This window comes from Diuraphis noxia, unplaced genomic scaffold (genome assembly GCF_037042655.1).
Source record: "Diuraphis noxia isolate RWA-SAM2 unplaced genomic scaffold, SU_Dnox_SAM2 contig0002, whole genome shotgun sequence".
NCBI lineage: Eukaryota > Metazoa > Arthropoda > Insecta > Hemiptera > Aphididae > Diuraphis > Diuraphis noxia.
The window spans coordinates 27,606,346-27,619,850 of NW_028301712.1; the positions used below are offsets into that span (position 1 = coordinate 27,606,346).

Below are 13,505 nucleotides of genomic sequence, written 5' to 3' on the forward strand. Positions count from 1 at the left end.
ATAATAAATAATAATAAGTGTATTGTACACTGCACATATTACAAATTAAACTGAAGATATTAAGTAACTGTTGGTATCTATTTGCTCCACTCGGCAAGATAAATAAAATAAAAAAAACAATAATATATTGCACATAAATAGATAAAAATAATATGAATAATATGTAATTAATAATAAATCACACTGAAAAAAAAATTAATATTTTGAGAAATAGGTAAAAACCATACAAAATGTTCTTATGATATATTCAAATTGATTACAATTTATACATTTAATTATAAATGCTGAATTTCTTTATTATTATTTTTTTGTTTTGTGTGGAAAAGTTTGGCTCATTACCTTGCCGTACATTGATGAATGTACCTTGATATTTCGTTCTTTCAAACCGTTAAATATGTTGATTAACACCATTTTAAATTAATTTAAAATAATAATTCCAAGTAGTATACTTAGTATACTAGTATTACAATCAAACTGTAAATAGTTTCATTGTTCCATACCTACTGAACAAGTCATTTTAGATTTATACATTTGGAATTACAACTAATTCTATCTATTCGTGTCTTTATAGTAGATAACCAAAAATATAAGTCGTCAATATTATTTCATTTTCTACGAACAGTTCCATTTCAAAAAGTCTTAAATTTAAATATTTAATGTTAATTTGGAATTTTCCCCATACTTGATAAAAAGTTCGATGTCTTTTCCATCTTATAAACAAAAACAAAGAAAAATAAATGTATGGATTTGTTTATAGAAATTTTTGTTTTACAGCGTTTATAGAAACTTTCATAAAATCAATCATTATTAAAATAGAATCCAAGTCGGGTTTTAGTTCTAAAAAATGTTTTATACAAACGGAAATAATGAGTAGAAATAAATATACAATGCAATAGCTATTGTTCGCGATGACTCGTCGTCAAACGGTGTTGAAAGTCGAAACGCATAAGGATACTATTATAATAAAATAAATAGTACCTATAGAATATTAAAAGTATATAATATCATTTAAAACCCTGATAAAAAAAAATGCATTCACTTGTGAAGATACAATTCTCACAACAACTGCTGGGGGCTATGTTTTATTAATTTACAATATAATTCATACTTTGCCTTTTTTACTTTATATTTATGCACTGTTTTATTTTATTTACAACGATGTTTAACCCCTTAAATGTATAAGATTGATATATTTAATTTTATTACATTAAACACATCGCCATCGACGCCAACTATTATTTCTGTTACATCTCTTAAAACTTCAAAGATCGTCTTGATCACTTTTAATAAATTCTGTTACAAAAATAAGTGACAGAATATGGTTGAATAGATCGTTTTGTCTCACACTATTATGGTAAAAATAAATAAAACATCCACTGGACGATATAATATATATTTATTATAATAAGATAAAATATGAAATATTTTAACAATATGTATTTTTCTCGATTTTCTTGCATTTAATTATCATTAATTAGTTTATCAATGATAAAATTTTGGGACACTAATCTGTTTGCATATAATCTTAGTTATCTCACTCCAAAATTTATATTAAAAGCTAGTTCAATATTTTTCAAGAGAAAGAGGTAAACGCTTAAAATTGTAATCTTAAATATTTAAAACAGAAAATTAGATACCATTGTGGTGTCAAGTGTGCCTTATCATTGAATAAAATTACTGTAATGTATGTATCAAATAGTATTAAATTTAAAATTAACCACTGCATACAAAATACAAAAAATTATTCAAAAAAGAGACGGTTTATCAGCTTATATTACTAAGAATATAATATTATTTCATATTTTTACTGCTATTAAAGTTATTTATTTTACTGTTGTTAGAAGTACGATTTAAACTATAAACAAGTAACAACTTAAAGTTAATCTAAATATTTTAAATAATTAACTATATATAATACAATAGAACATTTTAATACAAATATTTAGTGAAAATTTCAAGTATCTAATATAGTTATACATTTTTGAATTACAATAGATTAAGAAAATAATATTAGTTACTTGTTTCGTGTAAAAAATTTCCGTTTTCCTTTTTTTTTTCTTTTGACCTACTATATTTACTTGCTTACCAGAAAAGGTATTGATGTTAAATTTCTTAACATTTTTACTGCTACAAAAGCTAATTTATTACAAACAACGATTTAATAAAAACAATACATTCATCGCCCCGCACAGAATCTAAAATGACGGTATTGGATTATAAACAATTAATATTATACTCTTGATGGCGCATGTTATAATATAAATTATGGAGAAAATATATAAAAAATATATAAACAAAAATGTATCACGTTTTCAAAGGCAACGTGACTTACATTTAATACCTATAACCACTCCGTGTTTTGAATTCAATCTGACGAGTCATTTATTACTTTTGTTTTTAAAGTTAATTATTTTTGGATTTGTATTGATTAATCATATCTAGTAGGTATTTTTTTTAATGTAATTTTAAAAGTCTAATATAGGTATTTACAATATATTTACAATAAAAAACAATATTTTAATTTAATTAATTTATTAACAAATTTTAACAATATATATATATATATATATATGTCGTAGCCACTTCGTAAAATCGATCTTTTCATGAAAATATGACGATTTCGTGAAATAGAAACACGTTTTTACACTTTGCGAAATTTAAAAATATTCCACAAAATGGTCACTCAAATTTGACATTGTGTAATTTTTTTCACAAAACGAACGACCACTTTGTGTACTGAAATACAATATTCAACAATTTATTTTACCCTTAAAAATGTAACTTAAATAATTATGTAATATTAATAAAGTTTATTTATATCATATTAATTTATTTACTATATTGTAAACATTTTTATTTATTAGGCTAGGAAAATGAATTATATTTGAGCTGAACAAGTTAACAAACAAAACTAATTAACCTTGCGTAAAACTGTCCAAATCGTATCTGGAGGTCAGAGATTTTTAAGTTGTTCGTGCAAAAGTGCTTGTCAAACCAAAAGATCTGTTTGTTTTAAAGGTAGTCTAAAATGTAACAGTCGTTGTCATAATTCAATTTCCTGATCTAATGAATAAAAAATGTTTACAATACGGTTAATAAATTAATATAATATAAATAAACTTTATTAGTATACATAATTATTTAAGTTAAATTTATAAGCGTAGAATAAGTTGTTAAATGTTGTATTTCAGTACACAGTTAAGTGGTCGTTCACTTTGTGAAAAAAATTACACGATGTTAAATTTGAGTGACCATTTAATGAAAAAAGTGACAATTTCGTAAAATATTTTTGAATTTCACAAAATGTAAAAAACGTGTTTCCATTTCACAAAATGGTCATTTTTTCATGAAAAGATCGATTTCACGAAGTGGCTACGACATATATATATAGTTAATGAATGATAATATTGTATTCATTAGACTCATTTCAAACTAGGGCATACATTTGTTGATAAGAAAGTGAACTATTTTATATTATTTAGTAAAATTATAATTATGTATTAAAGAATAATACTAACGAATTATACCTGATTAATTTCGTAGAAAATCCAACAACGGTTACTCATCATATATCTTAAAAACTGCCAACACAACTAATAAAAATATATTATGGTTAAGCTAAAAATCTTGTATTGTATCATTCAAGTATTTAAAACTAATATTATTCTATCAAAAAATAATTAAGTTTTATAGTGGACATAGATTGTAATATTTTTTTATCATTATTATTAATAAAATTAGACATTCTTAGCCTATGTCTATCTATATCTATGGATAATATAGAACGATATTAGTTTCTAGCTATTTAAAAAAAATGTAATTAATTGTACTAATTTAAACAGATAAGTAAACTAAATAATTACATGATCACAAACAACTAAAATATGCAAAATTATATAACTACAATAAAACCTATACGGATTAAAGACTGGAGTTTAACTAATGAGGACATGAAGGCGGCCACGTTTTAGATGTCATTAAAGTGGTGGATGAATATGAAGATTGTATCGAAGTTAGCCTGTCAAGTTGAGTAATGAATAATGGAAATTTCTTGATAAGGGTTGAAGAGTATAAGGTGTGAAATTTTAACAATTTGGAGTTATTTATGTATATTATCATTATGAGTGAACCACAGATTATAATACAATACACTAATCACGATGCTTGAGACGATTTACGTCTAAATTACACAAATAACGTAGTGGACATTCAACGGCTTCAGGTTATCGACATAAATACTATATAAGGTTGATTTAGTCTTACTTTATAATAATTACATTAGAAAAATAAGGAATAAAAAAATTATGTACGTTGGATTCACAACCACGATTACTTTAAGATAATAACTATATAACAATAAATCAAATTAAAATTGTACAACTTAAATAAATATTGCTAGTCAAAAAAGCAACATAATATTTTAATTCTTCGTATTTAAAGTTATATTTCTAGAAAAGTCGATCAATATTAAATATTATGCTGTACGATCTAAGAGATGTTTGATTTGATTTTTAGAGATGGGATTTTTTTTCACGGTTTTTAATTTCCGCTTAAGACTTAACATGTCTGTCATAAATGTCATAAATGCTCAACAAATGACGTGATTTTAACTACCTAGCGAATATATTTCTAGAGAAGTTGAACAACACGTGCATTTCAACATTTAACAATGATATAATAATATTAACTTATAACATTGAAATAGATAGAGCCTATGAATATTTAACTTGATAGGTTTTACTTTATTTTATTCACATGTTTGGAATATTATTAACGAATTGTTTTTCAGTTGCAATCGTGTTTATTTCAAGGATATAATAAAGTTATTACAAATTATCTAGTAAAATGAATATAAAATAAAATATAATGTCTTATACAGTATTTATTATACTTGGAAATCTTTACAATTTAATGATAGATTAATATTCATCACTAAAATGTTTGAAATTTCAAATTACGATATTTTCTAAACCCATTAATTTTATAATATACAAAGTTAAATAACTCGAAAACTATTGATTCGAATTTTGATTATGATTTATCAACATTTTCAGAAAAAAAATATTCAGTAAATTATTTATGGTATACGAGTAAACTGGAAGTTTTCATTTTAAAAACAGAAGTTTGTTTTAACAAAGGACAGTTCTTAAGAAGTACAATAAATCTAAAAAATTAAATTTCAAAATCATATTTTGAATAACTGCATTATGTTTTTTTTAAAAAAAGAGGGAATGAATATGTTTGGTTACTCACCTTGAATAAAGGTGTTTATTATAACGATGACTATATAATAATAATAATAACATGTTTCATCTAAAAACAATTTATCTCTAATTTAAAACTGAAAAGTAACTGATGTAGCTTATAAATAAATATTTATATTACTATGCTACAGTTACTGTAAATGCGTAATACCTATGGTGATTTCATTAGGATGCACTATATCGCAAGACGTGTATAATTTTTTAAATAACATAAGTAGTTAGCCTACCTACGGTAGGTACCTATCTCATATTGGGCTTGATTAAATTTATGATTATATTTTGTTTATCCTTATATTTTTAAACTTTTAAACAAAATTCAAGTTATTCTAATCCCAAAGCTTTGACCTAACCTATTCAAAATATTTTAGTTAGTGATTTACAATGTATCAATTAACACACTTTTACACACTACATTTTATATTCACTAATATATTATTTTATGTTATTCTCAAATAAATTGTATCTAATATCTAATATATTGTAGATATTCAAAACATGACAGATATATCATATTCTCATTTCCTCGTAATTTACCACTATGAAACTATTATAATTATAATTAATGGAAAAGTTACTCATCATTCTGTGTTTTGACAAATGTTATACCTAGGAAGAGAAAAAAAAACTGTTATAATAATAAATATTGTTGAGTTTTAATGTAAGGCACTTAAGGACTATAAAAATGTCCAACTCTTGAACTCCTAAAATAATATACATAACTTGGGGCTTATGTTTCACAAGATTGTGCAATTTGAGGAACAATTAATTACATACTCGTATAGTATTACTTAAAATGTATATAGTCACATCTAGTGATTTATCCGTATATTTTTATATATATAAATATATGATACGTAATACATAGGTACATAATTATATTGTATTAGTTATATTTTAATTTAGAATTAAAGATTTTAAATGTTCACTTAAATCGTTGTTTTAGTTTAAATATAACTCATTAAATATAAACCTAGTAAGCGACATGTGTACATATTCACTAATAAAATTAAGCTAACATTTTGAAAATCAAACATGTGTGCCAAATTGTATGGTAAAATCAATATTTAGAAAATTATCTACAAATTATTAATATACTTTAGAATTGTTTCTAATAAACAGTATTGTTAGTTATAATTCATGACTTATTTTTTAATTATCTACAATTTTTTTCAGGTAAATATGACTATCAAAATCGATAAAACTACTTTCGGTGAGGTGCATGTAATTTATTAAATCATAGCTGTATTGAAGTATATAATAAAATAAACTCTGCTTTAAAATATATAACATAAAGTTTACTAGTGAAAGTTTTTAATTAGGTACTACCCGTGGTATTTATAAGTTGATATTGGAAAAGGTAGTATATTTCGTTCGGTTAAGATACCTATTTTGGGGATGGCAACACTAAAAATGTTGAGAAAAAATGGTTATATATAATATATTTATACGTTGATTTTAATACAAAAATAATTTAGAAAAAATTTAATTTAATGTAAGATATTATGTCGGATGTCAAAATTAAAATGTGACTCTATATTATTATAGTAACTAGTGTCTATGTAAAAGAAAAATTAAAAACTAACTAAATTTACAAAACAATTACGTAACATTTTGGCTCTTAAGTATTTTAAAATAAAAGTAAACATTTTAGCGACCATTTTTATCTTTTATTTACTTAAATAATAATATTTCAATATTAAATTTATTGATATATTGATTTTTAAATCCAGAGATTATTATTTTTTTTAATCATTTATTTTAATACCTAATATCAACTCTATTAATTATTGTCAGTTGTAACATTATTAGGTAACATACAGGGTAAAAAATTTCAAAAAATTATGAGACTTTATTCTAAAACCTTAGAAGAATAGAAAATTATAAAATATAAATGAATGTACTTTTTTAAATCACAGTTAAGGATAGTAGTGATCATTAAATTGCATTATCTTATAGTTGAACTTCAGGTATGGTATGAACATTGAGTTGTTTTTTCATTCAATGCAAAAATCTGAATATGTATACACAGCGGAATAGCACACAAATTATGTTATAACTTCGATTAAAAATTATTAGCAAAATTATTGTTATACATTGTTTTTATTCAATGTTATTACATTTATATGATTAATTTATCAACTAGATGAGCCACGTTTAAAATAATTTTTACATAATCGGTGATTAATTACCGTCAGATTTAATATTTCAGCACATTTTCGTTAAACACCGATCACAAAGGTCTATCATATTACTCATTGATTGCAAATTCTCATTTTTAACTTTCCACAAGTATTAATTTACAATTATTATTTTATATTAAATTATGTTTTATTTCCTTTCATTAAGAAATATTTTTAAAATTATCATTAATGTGAAACATAATTTAAAACAATATAAAATTCTAATAATGTTAATAAAACTTACCTATAGGTTTATATATGACCATTAAAAACAACTGAAACTATAAAATTAAGTTTGAGTTGAACAGTTATAATCTTCTATATACATAAAGGAATTTGTCCTCCAGAGGGATCACCATAGAGCCAAACCACAGGACAGATCTGCTTGAAATTTTCAGAATGGATTAATATTATGATTTCATCGTGCTTTAAAAAGGGATTTATAGAAATTCAACTCCTAAAGGTAAAATTAAGTGGTTGTAAGTAGGTATACAACAGTTGTGCCATCTATCAGGCGATGTCTAATATCATTAATATTATATTAATTAATTAATTATTTATATTATTAAATTATTATTATTATTATTATTATTGAATACCTAGAGGTTTTCATTGGCAATATAATATGAGCATAAGATATTATTTATTATTCAGTTATTTTTTTCACTTTAATTTATAAAAAATACCATCTATTGAAGAAAGTACTGCGAATGGAATGTTGACATCGCAAATAGTTATACCAATTATCGGTGATGGTGCCTGCCTTTTCCGTTTAATTTCTTAAGGCTAGAGAAAGACGACAGGAGATCCGAAATACAATTGTTGCGTAGCTATGTCTCTGATAATTGGAATACCTTTATTAATATGTCTTACAATTCATATGGTGATAACTTTTCCATTGCTGAGGATTATGTTCGTTATATGAAAAATCCTACTATTTACGGTGGTTGCTGCGAATTGTTTGCAGCTGGCAATATTTTACTATATTATGTATTTGAAATGTATTATAATAATAATCTTTATGCCAAATTTGGTGTAGATACATTCCTAGTAAAAAGATTGCGCCTAACCGGAAATATTAATAGTAGGCATTTTGATGTTTATTTATCTATTTCTTATATTCCTAATTTTACAGAAAATGTAATTATTACTTCAGAGACCTATTTGTCTATTTGTAATAATGTTAGTGTCATAGATAATTTAATTAATAAAAGTAAGAAGCGTTACCGTGCTAGATGTACAGATAGACCTCGAGGAAACCAAGTCAAGGAAGCTAAAAAAAAAATGAGAAAACCATTTTTCGGTCTGAAAACACATTGCGCAAATGGAAAATTATTAAATTAACTGGTCTTGCATATGATCTGACATTTGATTATAAAAATTATATTGGCACTATAAACCAAAGTTGTAAATTTTGTAACGCTCTCAAATGGAAAGGTGAAACACCTGGTATTTGCTGCAATTTAGGTAAAACAAAACTCGATATATTGCTACAGCCACCAGAACTGTTACACAGTTAACTCATGGATGACCATCCTGATCACGATCACTTTATTAATCATATAAGGAAATATAATGGTTGTTTTCAAATGACATCGTTTGGTGCTAAACAAATTGTTGAAGAAGATTTTATGTCATTTTTTAAATTCCAGGGTCAAGTATACCATTTGTATGGCAGTTTGATTCAAAACTCAGAAAAACCCAACATTTTTACAAATATATTTTGTTGGCGAAGATGAAAAAGAAGTTCAACTTAGATGTTCTTTTGATACTCGATAGATGTTTTACAGAATAATACTCAGAAGGGTGCAAATGAAAAATCTCCCCTTAAGGATAATTCTGTATCAGCTTCTGACTTTTATTCATACAGAATTATGGTTAGAAAAGAACTATATATAATCATTTGCTTCGTTACGGACTTTTGTTAAACCAATATTCAGTAGATATGTACGCAAAATTAGAGACTGAAAAATTAAATTTTATTATAAATCATCAAAAAAAGCTTAGAGTAGATAAATATTTTAATTCAAAAGATGTCGTTGGAAGACAAGATGTTGAAGCAGATCAACTTGGAATATTAGTTGGGTTACCATTATATACTACAGGAGGTACACGATATATGCATGAACGATCCCAAGATGTACTGAAGTACTTTCGACACTATGGAAGCTCAAGTTAAGAGTTAAAGAGTTAATAGATTTGTTGAGAAAAGGTGATTTGTTTGGGAAATTGAGGTGCCATATATTATATTATATTGAATGTCAGAAGCGAGACCTACCTTACGTACACATATTGCTATGGTCGGAGAATCGAATATTGTCAAATATCATAGATAAATTCGTGTGTGCTTAGATTTCGAATCCAGTTATAGATCTTTTATTGTACGAGATAGTAATAAAGGCTGACATGATACATGGACTATGTGGAGTTTTGAACAGAAATTCTCCTTGTAAAAAAAATGATGTTTGCAGCAAACGTTATTCAGTTACCCTCATTAAAGAAACTCAAAGAGAAGAAGATGGCTATCCAAAATATGGAAGGCTATCTACAAATGATGGAGGTTTCAAAGTGAGTATTCAGTCGATTGACTTGGAGAACAGATGGGTTGTTCAATACAACCCAGATTTATCGCGTACTTGTATTGCTCATATATATGTTGAGACAACCAGTTCAATAAAGTCGATAAAATATGTATGCAAATATTGGAATTTTTGCTACGCGTTTACATGGAGGAAAAACTGCTCATTCTGCTTTCAAGTTGCCACTCAATTTGAACACCATCGAGAACCCAACGTGCAATATTAATAAACAATCAAATTTGGCAAAAGTTCTGAAAAATACGAACCCATAGTTTGGGATGAATGTCCAATATCTCATAAAAAAGGATTTGAAGCTTTAAACAACTATCTGAAGGATCTGAAAATTCGAATTTATTGATGGAAGGACTCAAGATACTGATGGCTGGAGATTTTTGACAAACTCTACCGGTCGTACCAAGAGGAACTTGAGCTAATGAAATTGTAGCCTGCATCAAGTCTTCATATTTGTGGCCTCTAATAGAAAAAGTTTCTTTGACCATGAATACGCGAGTACATTTAAAGGAGACAGGGCTGCTAAGGAGTTTTCAGAGTTACCTTTTAAAATAGGAAATGGAAAATATTCAGAATATGAAAAAAAATTACTTGGCCGACCGAATTAGGTACTGTTGTAAAAACTATAAAGGAACTCACAGACAAAATATATCCAGGCATCGAAAGCATCACAGATAAATTATTAGATATTGTTATGTGAGAGGGCCATATTCACATCAAAAAATTATACAGCAAGAAACATATTATACAAAATATTATTGGACTCATTCAAAGCAAAAAATATGGAATACAGATAGTGAATTCAGTACTGGAATTAGATTATGCAGTTAATTATCCATCTTAATTTCACAATTCACTCAACCCTCTTGGATTTCCACTATATTTATTAATATTAAAAATTGGTTGTCCTATAATGCCTCTCAGAAATCTTAGTCTACCAAAATTGTGCAATGGGACACTCTATGGATTATTGGTTTACAAAAGAATTTGATTGAAGCTGTTATTATGACTGGATCTGCAAAAGGTGAATCAGATCTTATTCCTCGCATACCAATGATACCATCAGATTATTCTTTTTAATTCAAGAGAATGCAGATTCCTGTAAAAGTATGTTTTGCCATGTCAATAATATAAATCAAAAGGGCAAACCTTTAAATTTGTAGGGATCGATATTAGAGAAGATTGTTTTTACACATGGCCAATTGTATATGGTATGCTCCAGAGTCAGTACGCCTACGAGTTTAGTTATTTTAGCTCCAACAAGAATCACGGCTAATGTAGTTTATAGATAAATATTATATTAACGATAAAAATCAGCTTAATAAACAATTAATATAAAATTTACTTTTACTAGACAATATTTAATCTTACCAGATAACAAAAATTAATAAACCCGGCTTGTTGGGTAATTCAGCTAATACTATATAGGTAGCGATGTTATTTTTATCAACAATTCTGGATAAATCGTTTCAGGAACGGATGTTTATGTATTATCTTAATACCTTACTATACGTCATCTTAAATACTACTTTCACTTCCAAGCTAACAAAAAAATAAATAAAATATGAGGAATTGGATTAGAAGAGAAGAATAACTGAGTTAAAAAACAACATTCACAGAATTTTATTGAGAAAACTTTGAAATATTATAGGATACAGAGTACGTAACTATATACAGGATGATCCAAGCATGCTCATCCCCATTTTCTCTTTGATAATGAATTCGTTCAAATTCTGATTTTTGAAATTTTTAAATACACATAAAGACCATAATATTATCAAACTCCTGAAATTTTTTAATCTACAGTGATCCAAAATTCTTGTTTTCTTATTAGAAACCCCTTTATTACTATAAATTATTTAGTAGGTATATTTTTTTTGAAAATTTTTATGTGCCTGATTCAAATTTCGAACGAGTGGATTCTTAATTATTAAAATGTTCATGCTAAAGATAATAGTCCTTAAAAATTGTTTTTAAGAAACATAAAATAGATGTAGTATTTAGAACTAGTATTTATAATTAATTAATTATTAATTATTAATGTTAATAGCTAAAATATTCCAATCACTAAAGCCCTAAATCTTATAAAAGACAAAATTAAATAACTCAAAAACTACTTAGACAATTTATGATTCTGATAAGTCAAATTTTTCAGAAAAATTATTCACTGAATAATTTACAGTTGGAAGGAGGTTCTCATTTTAAAAATAGAAGTTTATATCTCAACAGAACACTTATTAAGTACTACAAAAATTTCCACGAATTCTAAAAAACTCGCGTTGAAGTATGTTTAAAAATTCTTAAATCATATTCTGAATAACTACATTTTTGAAGAAGCAAAACGAGTGCTTGATGAATATCCATGTAGATAAAAATATTAGCAATATGTAAAAATACTTATATACTATCTGAAAAAAAGAATCGATTTTGCTAGTAATAATAATAAAAAAAAATACTAGATATATACAAAATTACAAAATCATACATTTACCACCTGCAGAAGCTTATTTTATTGAAAAAGATTTTATAATGAACAATTTTGGTAACACTTTAGATTTGTGTACTTATTTTTGACGGGTAAATAGAGTTTGTCAAACTGTTTTTATTTTTTGTTCATACATTTGATGTACATTGTACAAATCAAACTGACTTTAGATAATTCTTAACCATTATTTTGTTTGATTTCTCATATTAAATCATTATTTTTTTTTACTGTGCATCAGTGTGATTATTCTGTTTTACCTTCAAATATTTCTATTATTATGGTGCCATAACATTATTTTTCTCATTTGTATAGTTGTATGACGTTGAGATATAAAAATTATTGCATGTGACATGTGTGTAAGATTTACTTATGATTTCATCGTAGAGCTGTATAAGTAAATAATAGGGGTTGTCTACTGTCTGAGCGAAAAATGAAATATTCGGCAAAACCGTTGATTACAATGGAGAGATTAATCTAATTTTCTTTGTTCTTTTACGTTACCGACACGAAAATGAAAAAACTTGCAGTGTTTTATCATAATGAAAAAAATATATACCTTTTCTCGTGGGAGGGGAAACATAATTTTTTTCGTAGGATTTCAGCAGTACCAGAAGTTCTCTTAGACCGATTAATTAAAAATATACATTCAGTTAATCAAAACCTGCGCATGATGTATAAACAAAACATATTATTTTGTTCAAATAAAAAATAAATTAATATAATAATATATTCTGAGTATTTTATAATATTATGCATATATGTATGACATTATGCTATTTTCGATGATAATATATTTATTTTTTTATGTTTATAAGCTTAAATTATCGTTTTAATACATTACAAACATTATTCATAAATACATTGAAAATTGTTTTAATGAAGTATGATTACTGATTAAATTGCAAGTGTCTAGCATACAGTATATACAATATATTTCCCTTTTTACGGGGAAAAAAAACACAATATTATGATAGAACATCAATTG

At 25.7% G+C, this 13,505-nt stretch overlaps 1 protein-coding gene across 2 annotated transcripts in view; it reads left to right on the forward strand.

The window, feature by feature from the left end:
• The window catches only part of LOC107161992 (uncharacterized), a 280,710-nt gene that overhangs the window by 114,382 nt on the left and 152,823 nt on the right, over positions 1-13,505 (forward strand). The gene's annotated exons all lie outside the window — the stretch shown is intronic.